Source organism: Cygnus atratus, chromosome 1 (assembly GCF_013377495.2).
Source record: "Cygnus atratus isolate AKBS03 ecotype Queensland, Australia chromosome 1, CAtr_DNAZoo_HiC_assembly, whole genome shotgun sequence".
Taxonomy (NCBI): domain Eukaryota; kingdom Metazoa; phylum Chordata; class Aves; order Anseriformes; family Anatidae; genus Cygnus; species Cygnus atratus.
The window spans coordinates 93,010,690-93,026,666 of NC_066362.1; positions in this window are offsets into that span (position 1 = coordinate 93,010,690).

Genomic DNA, 15,977 nt, shown 5'->3' on the forward strand with positions numbered 1-15,977 from the left:
GTGACGTACAATTTTAATTTCTGTGAACTGAAACCAGATGCTGCCTCTGTTTAAATGGAGGTTGTGGAGCAGCCCTCCAACAAGAGGAGAAATCGTATACCTGAACAGAATTAAGGCAGCATCCAGTAGTGTAGGGTAGTGCTTGAAGTCCCAGGAGCTTCTCTTCCTATGGTTGTTCTTTGACTGTGGTAGTCAGCATCCAGTGAACTGCAGAAAGATTTAAGAAAGAGGAAAGCAGAAGTAGGTGCGCTTTTTTCTAGTTGTTTTGTGCAACAGAGGTTTCCTAGAAAAGGTCAGTCCTGTAAGAAAGAAGTGGACAAAATCACTGATCCTGTGGATTATGCAGATGCAGGGAGCACAATGGAAAAGTGTAAGAGAAATTGTATTACTCATTTTGGACTCAGAATATGTTTGACATTAAATTTACCATTGCATCAACTTATCAACCTATAAGTGCCTCCGATGAAATGTATGCTTGATAAGATGGGAGGAAATGCAGCGTGACGTGATTCTTTGAAGTTTGGACTGTCCAGAGCTGTTATCAACAGGAATGGTCAGAGGGAAAGGGACCTGGAGTCTGCCAGGCTTTCAAGGGGAAGTTTAAATGTCTGTATGGCACACAAAACAAAGAAGAACTGTTTGGATAACGCATAGAAGGAAGAGGAAAGGTGGAACTGGCAACAGAGAAGCGAGAGGTTATCAAAGCAGGAATAGGACTATATTTATCTCTGTGAGAGGGAATACAATCTATTTTGTTGGATAGCCAAATAACTGGTATATTTCACTGAGACTTTCCTGAATAGGAAATGACCTTTGTATACTTTGTTGAAAGGTGTTCTGTGAACTGGAAAAGGGGAATGAGTCGCTCATAAGGCGGTCCAATAGAATCCACATTACAGTGACACAAAGACAGCAGTGTGTGACCAAGAATTAATTTTCCCATTACTTCTCTTAAGAGGCTACTCCATCAAATGATTCATTTCTTATTTTTAATTTTGAAGAGGGAAAAACAACATGTGCTTCATGGAGCATTTTTCAAAATAGTATTTCATCAAAAAAAAAAAGGGGGGGGAAGAAAAATGGCATATTTTTTTGTGTATCCACCTTTCTGTCATTTGAAACTCTTTGGCCATCAGGTGTGGTCAGTGTTTTGGGACACTCCTATCCATCTCCATGGCCTTTTTAAAATCTTTCCCTCTCATCCGAATTGTAGCTGTGGTGTTTATCCGTTCTTAGTGTTCACGTAGAACAACCCATTTTGGGGTTCCCAAAGATACTTGAGTTAATAGAGTCTGAAGATTTTGGTAGGTGTCTGCCTGTGATGTTGGCTTACATCTCACTGTTCCCACATTTGAATTAATAAATCAGAAAAAGGTTTTCTTCTGGCATTGGTGGGGAGGGCAAATGACAGGGGAGCAGAGAGGGAGACTGCTATTTAGTTTAATAGATTTCATCTCTTTAGGGATATTTTCCCATATTTACAGACTAAATTCTTCCTTGTCCAATTGTAAACTTTTTCTTTTGCTCCACCCTTTTCTTTCCACCCTTTCAATTGTGACCAGGACCACATTTTATGCTTAGTTGGCTCATTGTGGAGTGAAACAGATTTTAGTGCAATTAACTAATGGAATTTCTTTTTCATTTACAGTTAGGCAGTTTGTGAGAGGGTGTAGCCCCTGGAAGGAGATACATTGCCTTTTTGTTTTCACTGAGCATTTTGCCCATTGATTCACTAGACATGTACAATGAGGAAAATCTAAAAATCTTTTAAATTGACAAAATCAAACGTGAGAAAATGACATTTAGTTTTGAAAATACAAATCTTTTACTGAATAAGTATTTATAATGTTTATAATGTCATATTAAATACAACTAGGATTTATTTTGCATGAAGGGAAACCACATCTAGCCCAAATAAATCTTGAGCAAAATCTAAAATCTTGAGATTGCAGAACTGTTGAGTTCAGTATAGCAAGCAGTCTTCTGAGTGCTGGGAATGTTAATTTTATATTTGAAGTCCAGCTTTCTTGGATAAAACAGCGAAAATACCTCTTGGATCAGTTTGCAGTTAATAGAGGTTTTGATATGCCTGGTATTACTTGCGTGAAATTTAAGTGATCAGACATGAATCTGTTATCCTGAGAGGTGGAAGGACGTTGGAACAAAACCCAGAAGCTTATTGTGGGGAGAGCCTGATAATCTTTTTATTTTTTTAATGCTAATTCTCCTTTTCCAGTGGGAGTGAATGATGTCATCCTGTCTCCTCCCACTGTGTAAACTACGCTTGTGTCAAAGTGTTGCTGCCTCTTGTCACAGAGAGAACAGTTCCCTTAAATGCAGCTGCAGCACTTTTGTGTGATACCTGTCAGAGCCATTCACAGTGCGAGCTTGGGTTTCTAACCATGATGGCAAGATTGGTCTTTCTCCTTTTCTGTGGATATATTGCAGTAAACCTGGGAAATGCTCAGAAATTGCCAAGAGGCAAGTAGCTATGACAACTTTCTGGGGTTTTGTTTGTTTTTCTTCTGTTGTGGGGTTTTTTCTTGGTTTGTTTTTCATGCTTGTGTTTTGCCATGGAAATTCGCTTTCAACATGATAGGAAAGATAAAGATGATTGAAAAGATAAAAGAAGATCAGCCAACAGGGCAAGGTCCAGGTACCAGAGAATAACTTTAAAGTTCTTGAATTAAAGAATCACAAATGTTTCCGCTGTGTCTTGTGACTCCAGTGAGAAGTACTGTGAAACAACATAACTCTATGTAATGATTTTATCATGATTTGGACAGTGTTGTGCAGGTCTGTGGTGCAGGATCTTGAAGAAAATATGACTTAGAAAAGCACTCTCTGTTGCTGGCAGATGATTTCAGTTCTGTTTTGAAATAACTTTTATGCTTTCCATTTATATCCATCATTAGCATTTGAATAGGAATTGTCTTTTACAGGTCAGGTTGCATGCATTTTGAGGGAGAAAAGTATGGTTTATTAAAAGCAATTACTTTTTAAACCCTTCTTTCCACAAGAAGAAGAGAATCCCCCCAGACCTGTGTGAATATTTAACTATTCCTTTCTCATGGAGTTTGGAAATAGAATAGTTCTTTAGCATTGATAGGGATCTTTTATCTTCCTCTTTAATGTGCCATTGGCATTTTAGTAGTATTTTATTACTGCAGGAAGAAGACTCCTAGCATGAAATGAAAATAATACTTCTGTATCTAGATTGTAAACCACTTTGCAGTACCTTGGCATTAAAACAGCACTTTCACAACTGTTTCTGTACTGCACGTATTGCTCTTGCTTTGTAGAAGTGCTTGCCTGAGTCCAATGTGCTTTGTAATGGATTTCACATCTGCAATCTGCTGCAACCAGTAACGCTTAGAAAGGAAGCTGTGATTTAGTTTCTTGTGACAATGTGTATTAAGAAATCAGGACTTTGAGGGCTTCCTATAAGTTTCATAGGTGGGGAACCTAAAAATATTTTTGGGAGGAGAGGTGATTTTCATGCTCCACCTCTTTGCCCCCTACTCCCACTGAGTCCCACTGAGGCTTGTTTAATAGATTTTTTTTTTTAATAGATTTTTTTTCCTGATGTTCTTTTGAAAGTGTCTTCCTATTTATTTATTTTAAGCTCATCTTCTGAAGTCAATGTGGAATTTTCTGCATGCTGCTAATGTAGTCTGTGAGCAATTGCTGCACGGTTGTTGTTCAAGTTAAACAGACCACAAGACAGTTTTATCAAAAAGCCATCTAAAAGTAAACTATTCTAGCAGTTTTCATAGCAGAGAATTATATTCAACAGAGAAAAACCTTGTATGCATAGCCTTTTTTGAAGGAAGAATCTTCTTTAGTACTGCTCTTTTTAAATGATTTATCTCGACTTTCTGCTCACTACCAGAGAGTGATGGCTGTACGTTTATTGTGACTGTGAAGTTCAAAGCTACTGATCCACTGTAGTCAGTGGGAGATGAACTCTGGGATGCTTTTTCTCCTGTCCTAAAATATCATTGCAGAAGTGAAGTTGCCAAAAGCATCAAGCTGCAGGGGGAAACTTAATTTCTTGTCAATTAAATAATTTTTTTAAGATTCTCCCATTGCATTGTTGAAACATCAGTCTGATTCAGTTCTTTGCAGCTGCCTCTCAGGTTGTTATTTACATTGGACTGCACTAAAAAAAATAGATATATTAGTACCTACCTGTTGTCTGTCTGGAAACATTCAAAGAACAGTGTTTTTCTACAGCACTCTCCTGTTTGACAGGGAGCACAGAATGTTTTCCTAAACAAATAATATATTTTGACCTTTAGGTACTTTTAAAATGAGTGATAGTATTCTGTTAAGAGGACTAGTCTGCCCTGCTAAGCAAGCTTAAATTACACTGAACTCTTTTACTCTCTTCAAGTCACAAACTGCTGAGCTAAGGCTCCAGATTCCCTGCTGCTCTATCTATAGAGACCAGTGGGATCAATTTCATAGCTTGAGGGAGAACGATCTAGCCAAATTTGCTTTCTAGTGATGAACATGCTCATGTGAACAGGTTTTCAGTGTAAACCTTTTCTCCTTACTACTTTGGAATTCTTGTGCTCAGGTCTTCTCTCTAGGAGCTGAAACACACTGATCTCTGATCTCGTGGACTGAGATTTCCTTGCAGTGATACAAGGTAGAAGGAACATCTTGCTTCCTGTAGCTGCAAAGGAACAGGGCCAGTATACCATTCAGATACCAGTGACTTCCAGATCTATTGGACAGATTGTGTGCAAATACACTCTTTAGGAGGCTGAAACACACATGGCTCACTTTACCGGTGTATATATTTTTTGCTTTCCCTTCCACAAGTGTGTGTGTGACTAGAATGGCAGAGAAAGTGTAGCTGTTCTCAAACATTCTTTATCAATGAATTCTTTCCTTAACTGTTTGAACTTCAAAAAAAATTAAGGCAGTGTTGTAGATGTAGTATGGGAACACTACATACCTTAGTCAGAATCAGGGAAGTATCAGTTTAAATTTCTCAGGGAAACTTTATGCTGTTTCTATGTATCCTTCATTGTAATAGTTTTGCTAATATAGAAAAAAAGCCTCTACTTATATCTGGTCCTATTATAGTGCCTGTGTACAGGTGAACACCATTTTTTACATTTTACAGATATAAGTGAAGTCAATTTAATTGGAAAGGGAAGTTTAGTGGTTATTTCATTTTGCTGTGAAGGGGCCTTCTTTTATCAAGTATTGGAGCCACTGTCCCTTCAACTATGTCCAGCTTCTAGAGTTTTGTGTTTCATCAGAAAGAAGAGGGGCTCAGGCATTTTGACTTGATGTTCTGTCTTCCATTATGCCAGTATGCCATGCCATCCAATGTATAAAGCTTCAGTTCAACACTGTAATACTTGAAATATTTTAATGATGAAAATGCTTCATAGAAGGAAACAGTTGTGGTGCATAGGTGTTGGAGTAATAATTTGTCATACTTTCTCTAATTTTCATGATTCCATTCAAAGAAATTTTCCATCGTTGATGGAGGCAGCATGGTCTTTCTAGACAGGAATTAAGTGCAAAAAAAAGTCTTGTCTTTAGAGGACGAATTATTAAGTAGAGCATCCTGAATCTGAGAGGGAGATGAAAAAGCAAAGCCACAGAATCAAAAAGGAACAAGTTACAGTACATAATCCACAAGATTGTACTGCTTTGTAAACTGTTTCACTGGCATCTTTCCAGCTGGACCTGATACAGATGCTGTTGAAAGCAACAATTGTGGACCGAGTTCTTAGTGTTTGGTAAAACAGCATTTCATCATTTTGATTTTGCCAGTTGACTTTCCAGTTACAACATAGGTGTGCATAGAAATGCACTTTTTCACAATAATCTCTGTTTCAGATAGGTTTTGTATATCTTCATGTGCTGTTTTCCTTTGTTAGAGCTGAAAAGAATTTGAGGTTGTTCCCTTATTATAGACTTTCAACTTTATGCGTTTTCAAAAAAGAAGAGTCTGGTGGTTTTTTTTTTTATATATTTATTTTCTTGCCATGTTTCTGGCCTCTGTGGTTTACCAACTGTTTGAATTAGTCACTAGGTGGACTGGAATTCAGGCCATCCTTGTTGGACTTTCCAGGAGTCAGGCCTGTCCTGTTCTGCTTTCCAGGGAATACTCAGGAAACCTTAATTCACCTTCCTCCTTGTTGCTGCCTTCTAAGGAAAAAAAAGAACACAGACTTGATGTTCCTTATGGGACTGTGACAAATCCTGACTTACAGACTGATGTAGGGAAAACCATATCCAAAACTGTCTTGTTTCTGCAGTTGTCAGCTGTGGGGATAAGTGAGGAAAAATAGTAGTTTCACTCTATCTAACTTTTTTGTTTGGTAAGTATACAGGAATGTTAGCTAGTGGTTATCTGAAATATTTTCTAAGGTTTGCTTTTATTGTAATTATAACTGACATCTGTTTCAGAGTGAACACTGTATTTAGAGTATCCTTCTGAACTTGCCATTGACATTTGTGAAAGGAATGGGGAAATTTTATTCATTGCTAAATTTGTTGGCTGTGCTACGTTATGTAATATTTCTTCCTAACCAGAGGTTAAACGAGGCATGTGTTTTCACTTACTGGTGTCAAGCAGTTAAAACAATGTTGAGTTATTAAAATGTATCCTAGTCACTATACTGGACCAGCCAAGTTAATCATTACACTTCTGTGTCCCCTGGTCCCCAGCTTAACAGCACCCCTCTGGTAGCTGTAGGCTAGAAAAACAGAGATTGTAGCACAGAAAAACATCTCCTGAAATTTATTTCTTTGAACAGGTAATGAAGCTGTTGTATCAACATATCTCAAAAGGAGTGAAATGACACGTAGTTTCTGTGTTTCTTTGTCCATAATTTACAAAACATGTTTTTGGAGACTGTTTTTCAAAATACACAGTCCTTTAACCTTTAAAAAAACATATTCTTATTTATTAAGGAGAGCCAGAACTATTGAACTTTTTTTTAAAATGTCTATAAAGAGAAATCCAAAATATTGTGATCTTTAGGTGCTTTTAAAATGAGTGGTAGTATTCTGTTAAGAGGACTAGTCTGCCCTGCTAAGCAAGCTTAAATTGCACTGAACTCTTGCTTTATTTGAGTCACAAACTGCTGAGCTGAGGCTCCAGAGTCCCTGCTGCTCTATCTATAGAGACCAGTGGAATCAATTTCATACCCTGAGGGAGAATGATCTAGCCAGATTCGCTTTCTAGTGATGAACGTGCTCATGTGAACAGGTTTGTGTGAAATACTTCTCTTACATTTAATGGATCATAATGACAGTGAAGTCCTATGAGAAGTCCCAAAGGGATTCTTTATGTGGTATAACTGAGTAGTTGGGGATTTCAGTCAGTAAATATGTCATGGCAAATTTGGCTCCTTCTTTGCTGAAAATGAAAACAACCCATAAGAATCTTGGCATTTTAGCAGATCATTTAATCAGTTACCTTATCAGACAGACCACTTGTGTCCTAGGATCGCATGACAATATATCAAAACCTTGTACTGAGTGTCAGACGTCCAAGTTCAAAGATAATCTGCAATTCCAGATTTCCATTTCTATGCTGAAGCAAGCAGTGGTGTGACAGTGATGCATGGGAGTGGATTCTGCCAGGATTAAATTCCAGAACACGTGAATGCCTCTAAAATGATCTCAGGGCTGGGTAATCTGTATAATCCGCCACCGCTTCACTTGAATTTTCACATTCCCAAGTATCTCTTTCTAAATATTAATTTTCAGTGTATTTTTCACATAATAATCTGTATCATCTAGCCATTCCAGCAAGACAAGCTACCTAACTCACTTGAGGGAGGGCTGTAAGTTAAATCCTACTGCTACTGTTTGGCCAGAGCTCCTGTCTGTGGATGCAGCAGGGGTGTTTGTCGGGCTGCATGCCCAGTGAGTGGTGGTGCTGTGAATGGTCAGTGGGTCTGCTGCTTCTCTGGAGGGTCTGGGCTTCCCAGGTGTGTGCTGCATATTGCATGTGCAAACAGAAGGCTGGCTGCTCCAGGGGGAGAAAACAGCTAGCAGTAACCTGCCGAAGTCAGAACTGTTCATGCAGATCATAGTGGATTTCTTTTCCTTGGGGAAATTCAAGTGCAGACTTGACTGGTGGTGAGCTGAACACATCTGTGGGTGTGGAATGCTCTCAGCAGCTGCCTTCTGCAGGAGGTGGCTGGGGACTCGCTCGCTGGCATGGGCTGTGCAGCTGTGTCACATTAAGATGCATGTGAAGAGGGACAGGTACCGATGTTGTGGAAATGTAGTGGCCTGAAGCAGGTTGCCATTAGGAAAAGAGTTCAGTCTGTAGTGAAAGGCCTTGGTTCAAATGCTCTTGGTTTGAACCTAGGTTTTCTGCAATATAGGCCCACATGTACGTTATGTGAGATTGCTTTATGAAACTGTTATTTGTCTTACTTTGCTTTGAGGATCATGTTCATGAAAATGACTACTGGCATGAATCACACCTTTGTGTAGGAAGGGACGGGGCCAACTTGACTGGCACTGCTCTCCCTCAAAAGGTACTGATTGTTTGTCTTTACAGCTTGGCCAAATCAACCCTTGGCCTCCCCACTCAAGCAAGCCAGCATGAGATGTGTCAAGGTGAAGAAAAAACAGGCCAAGTTTTGAACCATCAAGTGAATTTCAGCCATTGATGAAGTAGTAATTGCATTTTGGCCACCAGAAGTAAAGGGTTTTGCACTCATTGCCTAACCAAAGGCATGTAATCAAAACTTGCTTAAAATAATGAATAAAACATGGGTAAAGAGTTGGACAGTAGCTATTGCAGATGCTAGCTATGCTAAAGGCAGGGAGGTAAGGCAGGCACTTTTATTGGAGCGAGCTAGTCTTCTGCCAGCTCAGAGGGGAGCATTGGCTGCAGCGGGCTGCTGCACAGAGCTTGGCAGAGAAAATTTAACCTCTGATTTGTAAATTGCTTCAGAGTTGTTGATGAAATCCATCACTGTAATGATTAAATGTTATTTCAATCATTTTCTGGAAGAAAAATAAATGGGGCAAGTGAATCAATTGTTTTTTCTTGACCTTGAACAAACGTGTCAAGGCAAAAGGGCACCACATGACGAAATCTACTTGAATGAAACCCAACATAAAGAAATATCTACATGTACAGGTGGGATTTATTTATTTATTTGTGGTGTGCTAACACTATAATTTTCCTGACCGTATTTAATAAGGGATTGTAATTCAGTGCTATCATTTAAGCTGGGGAGTCAATGGCAAAATGGATTCTCAAAGTGGGAGGGAAATTGTAGAGTTATTTCTGCATTTTTGTTTTGCAGAAAGGTTTTGCATTATTCTTCACATCTGCTCAGGAAAAGCATAACTCAATAAAGCAGTAAGAATTTGTGATATTTTTTCCTATCAGCAGCAGTTGTGGCATTGGTTTATGAATCTATAAATGGCTGCAGAGTGCTTGATATGAGTTTACATAATTAATACTTTGGAAACCCAGCCAATTTTAGAGGACTGTCAGTGTGTGTGGGATAACATCAGTTTTGAACTTGCATAGGGAAAAACCTCTTTTCCTTTTGTCAGCTCCTTGCCTCTGCTTTTTATTTATTATTCACATTAATTTTTCTTTCTATGATGTAGAAGTCTGGAAACATTTTAGAACACACAAAGTTGTGCTTGGTTCAAAAACACAAATACGTAAAACTGAAATGTCCCAGGAGGTTGTTTTCTGACTTTGAAGCGATTCTCTCATTACCACAATTCAAGCCTATACACGAACAAGAAAAACACAGCCAAAAAAATGCAAGACTTCAGGCCTTATCACTTATCAGTTCTCTTTTTAAATCTCACTGGGTCTGCACAACATGCACAAGCATATGCTGAAAATAAAGGATTGGGTGCAATGGTCTGAAAGACAGTAGGAATTTGAGCTGTGGGATGCCAGTGATAGAAAGAAAACTGTACTGTCTGACCTGGACATTTTGGCCGGGTTCCATTATCGCGGGCTCACACGAACACTGAGGTGGGTGGATTAAGTGGCACTGCACAGTTCTTTATTTATAGCACAGTGCATGCTCATATGTGTTGTGGGGTTAGAGAAATGGCTTCGTTCAGGTTTGGGAACCAGCAATTTCCTTAGGGTGTCTTCTGTAAATGGGAGGATATCGCACGTTCTGCTGGAATCAGTAGGTCTCCTTCCTTGGTCATAAAGCTTATTACCAGGCACTTGCTGTTGTGAACGTGGCCATGAAATAGCTCCTCACTGGTAGCCCATTCTTTATTATTAGCTTCAACAAAGTTACAAACACAAATACTGCTTCTCTTCGGCATTTCTTCCTGCTTGTTCTTTGAATTCTGGGGAAGGTAAAATCTGGCAATTCTGTTAAAAATGTCTTACTGGTTATTCAGTTCTCCTTAGTAGGTGATGAATCTACCATGACTCATTTGGTAGTGATAGTAATAATACAGCTTTTAATGTCTCTATATCAACTCTTTACATAAACATCATAAATAAGATTTTTATAGGATTGAAACATCAATTGTGCAAACTTTTTCACACTAAATAACTTCTTTTACATTTTGGACGGGTTTTGTGATTTTTATATTTTTATTTTTTTTTTTGCTCCAGTGGAAGATTCTTACTTACACCAAACCTGCACACAAGTAAGCAAGTTGTGAGGGTAATTTCACACAGTCACACACGCAGAGGTGTGCATGCACATGCACGTGTGCATGCACATCCCCACACAATTGTGGGTGCTAGTTCATTTTTGGTAAATATATTGCATTAAAAATTATTTGTTTTAATCTTCTAGGCTTTTACCAATCCTCCTGTACTTCCTAGTTCTAGTTGCATGGTCAAATAGTTGGTAAAAGCATTAGGATATTGTTAACGCACAATGATGAGTTCTTAGAAAGCCAAGTTTCTAAATAACGTAATGGATGTTTATTGTGCTCCCTTTCCACCCACAAATACTTACAGAAATTTGCAAGGAATGTCATATGCTATTACTATAGTTATTTGAAGGCAATATAATGTCACTCATAGTATTAAGGCTGTGGAAGAATTATAGATTCTCAACCAACCTACTTCAAAGGAAGTAGATAGATCTTTTAGTTGTACCCTACTTCAGTGTAGAAATCTCAGGCACTGTGAATGTTTATTTTTTTTTCCTATGACCTGGCTTTTCTGGGTTTGTTGTTGTCATTTTTAATTATTCTTTTTATTTTTTGAATTTGCTTTTGTAGTGTTTAAAAAATTTGTGAGCTGTCAAACAGAAGTGGCCTGGGAAAGATCATCTCATACTTAAAACTCACATGCTGTGAAGTCGTGAAGCAATATGTATGTACTTCATAAATCAGAGAACATTCCTTGGGAATTAATGTAATCTACTGCACACTGGGTTATAAGATCAGTGATGAAAGAGACATAAATTCCTACGTACCATAAATTTGCCACAAACAATTGGATACATTCCTGAGTGAAGTACAAGCAAAAATGCACAGTCAGTCATGCACTAATTGCCTAGCTGATGGTTCTGGGCGTATGCATGCATGCCCTTATCCTGCCCCAAAATTAGCATAAACCTTCTTTTTGTGCAGCTCTTGGTGTTTTCTTTAGTGCCACTTTCCATTCTTTCAATAAAACATCAGATGGAGAATTAATTAAAAAAAAAAGTGAAAAAAAGTAAATATGGACATAGAAAGATGGGTTAGTAATACAGAGTATTCCTCGCTGTTTTCATTGCTCTCTTACATAAAAGGCAGTGTGGTGACAAAGGAGCTGGTGATGGAAGAGGTTTAGGATTTGGAAATACAGTCAAAGAATGTCAACCCTATATTGTCTAACATATCCTCTGTAAGAAGGAAAATTGGTGAGAGAATAGGTGAAACAGTTTCTTAGTAGCAAAAATAAGGAAAAAAATACAGTGTTTTGGAATGGTCTTAGTATTTCACCCTTAGTCATGCACATAGCTGGGTTTGGTTTTGGTTTTTTTGGTCATATGCTTTTTATAAATGTATTTGTTTTCCATTTTCCCCTCTAATCCATGGATGTAGAACCACTTATATTACTTCATATTTTGGTTTTGTTAAGCCTAGTTAACAATGCCTTTGCTTCACAAGGTGTTCACAGTGCTAAAAAAGGATTTTCTGCCAAGTTTTGGAATTTGATATCACTTCCCAAGATAATTAAATATTTCTCTTAATAGTGATTTCTATCTCCAGACACAAGGACTTAGTGGAAGTCTGTTTCTTCTTTCTGTTGGTATTTACTTGAACTGTAGAAGCTTTTCTGTGATATCTGCAAACTCAGACTGCATGTCAATATATGTCAAAAGGGGTCACCTGTGATTTTTCTTAATATGTTGCTTCTTTTTTTTAGTAAGAAGCCAGGTCATCGGTCCTGAGATTCATCTCATCTAGTGGTACAAGTTGAGATACATTTCCCAGCTGGAAAAAACTGTATGCAGTTGGAATTGGTCCTTATAAGACTCAGCTGTATCCAGCTAGTGTCTGTGACATGTGTGAGAGTGTTCAGTTTGGAGACCAAGAGCAGACGTGGAACCACTTCATTATGACTGCTCTGCTGGAAATACTGAGCAAATTTATTTTATTTTATTTTATTTCTTGTTTGTTTGTGTCTAGAACTTTCTAAATTGAAAGGGAGTAAACAGGTAAAAGCTTTGCTGATAGACTGGAAAGCATGGACAAGACCAAATTACAGCACTTACAGCATAATAGCATTTCATATTTGGTTACTGGTTTTGGTGACTGATAAAGTTTGAGTCTTCTTTCTGAGTTTAGCATGTGACATACAGCAACACCGGAAATTTTGATGTGTGCTTCATATATTTAATTGCTTTATCAGCTGCCTGCCTCTGAAAAGTAGGGAACTTGCTCCAAAGTTAAAACACAGAGTAGTGCAAATGTCATTGCCAAGTACATATCCAAAGCTGCTAATACTTGTACTATTTGAAGTTCTGTATATCTTGGATGTTGGAGAAGATTTTGAGCAGAGAATTCAGATACTTAGTGTAATCATGTGATGGTTGCAATGTTGGAAGTAAAAAGTCATCACGACTTCAGAGAACTTAGGATACCTTTTCGATTTTCATCATTTGCTACATATTATTTTAGAGAGGTTTATTTCAGCTATACACAGCATAATGAGGGATTTATAACTAGGAATGAAATCCCATTAGGCAGTAGTAAAGTACGATGCATATTCTGATAAGATTGCATACATTCAAGAATTGTTAAATGTCTCCTGCTGCCATGGATCTGGTCCCTAGATATGCAATTTCAACGTGACAGATAGATTGCACTTTTCTGTTTCTAGATATTTCTACTAGAAATAGGTTATTACATTACTTTCTAATGAAGTATTTGCTTCTGTTCAAATAAATCTTATTTTGGATAATTTTTATTCATTCTCTTACGAACCTGTGACAAAGTCTACGGACTGGACTGTGTTTTTCGAGAGGTGGGCAAAGGTACATTTACTGAAATATCAAATCTCGGTGGGGAGCAAAATATTGGAACTCACGGATGCATCAGGCATGCAGCAGTGTCTGTGACCAGTTGCACTGCTGTTCTCTAAAGCTGATTAAGGAATGTAGCTTGATGGGCACCAGTTTCTGAATGGGTGTCTCAAACTAATTTGGCTTCCTTAAGGGAAGTCAATTTGGAAACAGATGGTTATGTGCAACTCATCTTTTATTTGCCAACCCAAGTTCTTTGCCAAGTGTACACAAATCACAAAACATTCTCCTCCACTGGAATGAATTTAGGAACTGCTGTGGATATCACTTGAGAACCAGAAAGGCTGTTGAGGGGGAAACTTTTGACTTTTAACCACTGGCTGCTATTCTTTGAGCCCAGTTTCCCATCTACCTTATCCTCTGCCCATCTAGTCTTCATTTCTCCACTTTGGCTGGAAGGATGCTTGTGGAGATTGTGTCAAAAGCTTTGCCAAGTCAAAGTAAATGACATCCCCTAGTTTTCCCTGGTACACAAAGCCAGTAATAGCATAACAGGAAGCAGCAGGATTGGTCAGGCAGTCTGGGCATGGTAAATTTGTGCTGGCTGTTTTGAATCTCCTCTTGTTCTTTGTGTGCTGAGGTGTGACCATTTGTTCCATATCCTCCTGGCAATTGAGGTTAGGCTGAACAGTTCATTTCTTCTTGGATGCTCTTTTTTGCCATTCCTCAAGCAATTGCAGTGTAATAGTTTTCTCTTCCTGGCAGTTCTTCTCTTATGCTTGTCTATTTATTCAAGATATTGTGTTTTATTGGATTTTCAGTATCCACATGCGAGAGAGAGGAAGTAGGATATTGGAATTCAAGCATAGCACTGGGGAGGGCAGTACTTCTTGAGGGTTTATTATATGTACTTAGGGATACAGGAGAAAAAAACATAGCCTTTAAGTGGAAAATTACTAATTTCTACAAAGAAATATGGCTGAAAAGGCCTTCATGAAATCTCTTTGTCCCCCTTGTGCTTATTCCTGAGATTGTTCCAGAGCTTCATGATGTTTGTTTCCCAGCTTTCTTCCTTGCTACTGTTTATGCCAATTACTTCTGTTTTTTACAGGTATGGACCAGAAACTTTTCATACTGCTTTTCCCCGGCTTTTTGTTTGTTTCTTTACATGGTTGTATGTATGCATTATCATTCTGTCTACATTCTTTTCCTCTAAGTGAGACAACTCCTATTTATTCAGGCTTTTTTTTTCCTGGGTCACATACTCTAGACTTCTAGTCACTGACTTTGCTTTTTTCTCTGGATCTTGTCATGTTGATTCAGATTAGAGTGCCCTGTGCAAAAGAAAAGGTTCATGTGCACTGGCTAATCAGTGATAAGAGATTGATTTAGAAGTGAGGACTAGTGCATAAAAGGACTGGGTATCAAGTCTTCAGACAGAAAAAGCAACAATCTTCAAACACACCTAGATATGTTGATGATTCTGATACTCATAGGTGAGCTTATGTCTTGAGAGTTGACAATACATACTGTTCTCAAATTCCCTCTTCGTGTATTTTGCAAACACTGCTAGCTGTCTAAACACTACTATCTTTAGGCAGTTTTGCCCTTAGAAAAACAACCATCTGATGAATGAGAGGAGGTAAAATGAATCTATGAGAAAAAGCTTTGAAAATATCTTTTAAGCCAATGTTACAGAAAAGTGAGCCAAAGACTTGCTGTTTAAACTGTTTGGAGTGTGCCAAGTAAGATAATATTTAACATAGATGGAGAATTTTAGTATAGGACTACATATTTTGTTCTACAAATACAGAAAACATGCAAATATTCATTTAAGACTTTTTTTTCACTTGTTAAATCCAAGTTGCTTTATTGTAACACAGAGGAAAGGATACTTTCTAACCATCGTGTCATAGTCCTTTTTAAATTCTGACTCCTGAGCTCCCCAAGTGTTTTAAGAGATCCCCAAATGAGCAGACACACGGCAAATCAACCCAAAAGGTACGTACTGAAAAAAAAACAAAATGATGTGTTCTGATGTAATACACAGTGACCACACATAAGGAACAGACTTCAAAATGACTGCTGGAGTGTGGGAACCTGCAATCTGAGTACACATCAATCCATGCAGCAGGTTATCAGTGCATTCAGTAACACATGATAACAGCATGGGTTGCAAAGTATTATCTATCTTCACTCTTCTCTCAGAAGCAAGTGCAGTTACAGTCCAAATACTGTTTTCACTAACTCTTTGGATTTTGATTCTTCAAAATTGCATTGACAAGTGTTTAAGGGATTGGTAATGGTAAACATTGCCTGCCACTGAATAAGTAATGCCAGAGGCAATGCCAAGAACTGCCCACCGATGAACAGGTTCTTAAGAAATGTGTTGCATGCACTAAGGTTAACAGCATAAATGACTGTGGACTTCAGTCTGCTTTTAATTTGTGGGCAGAGTGAGACCAACAGCAACTGAGTTCCTCACTCCGTAAACTCCTGATATCTTGTTGAGCA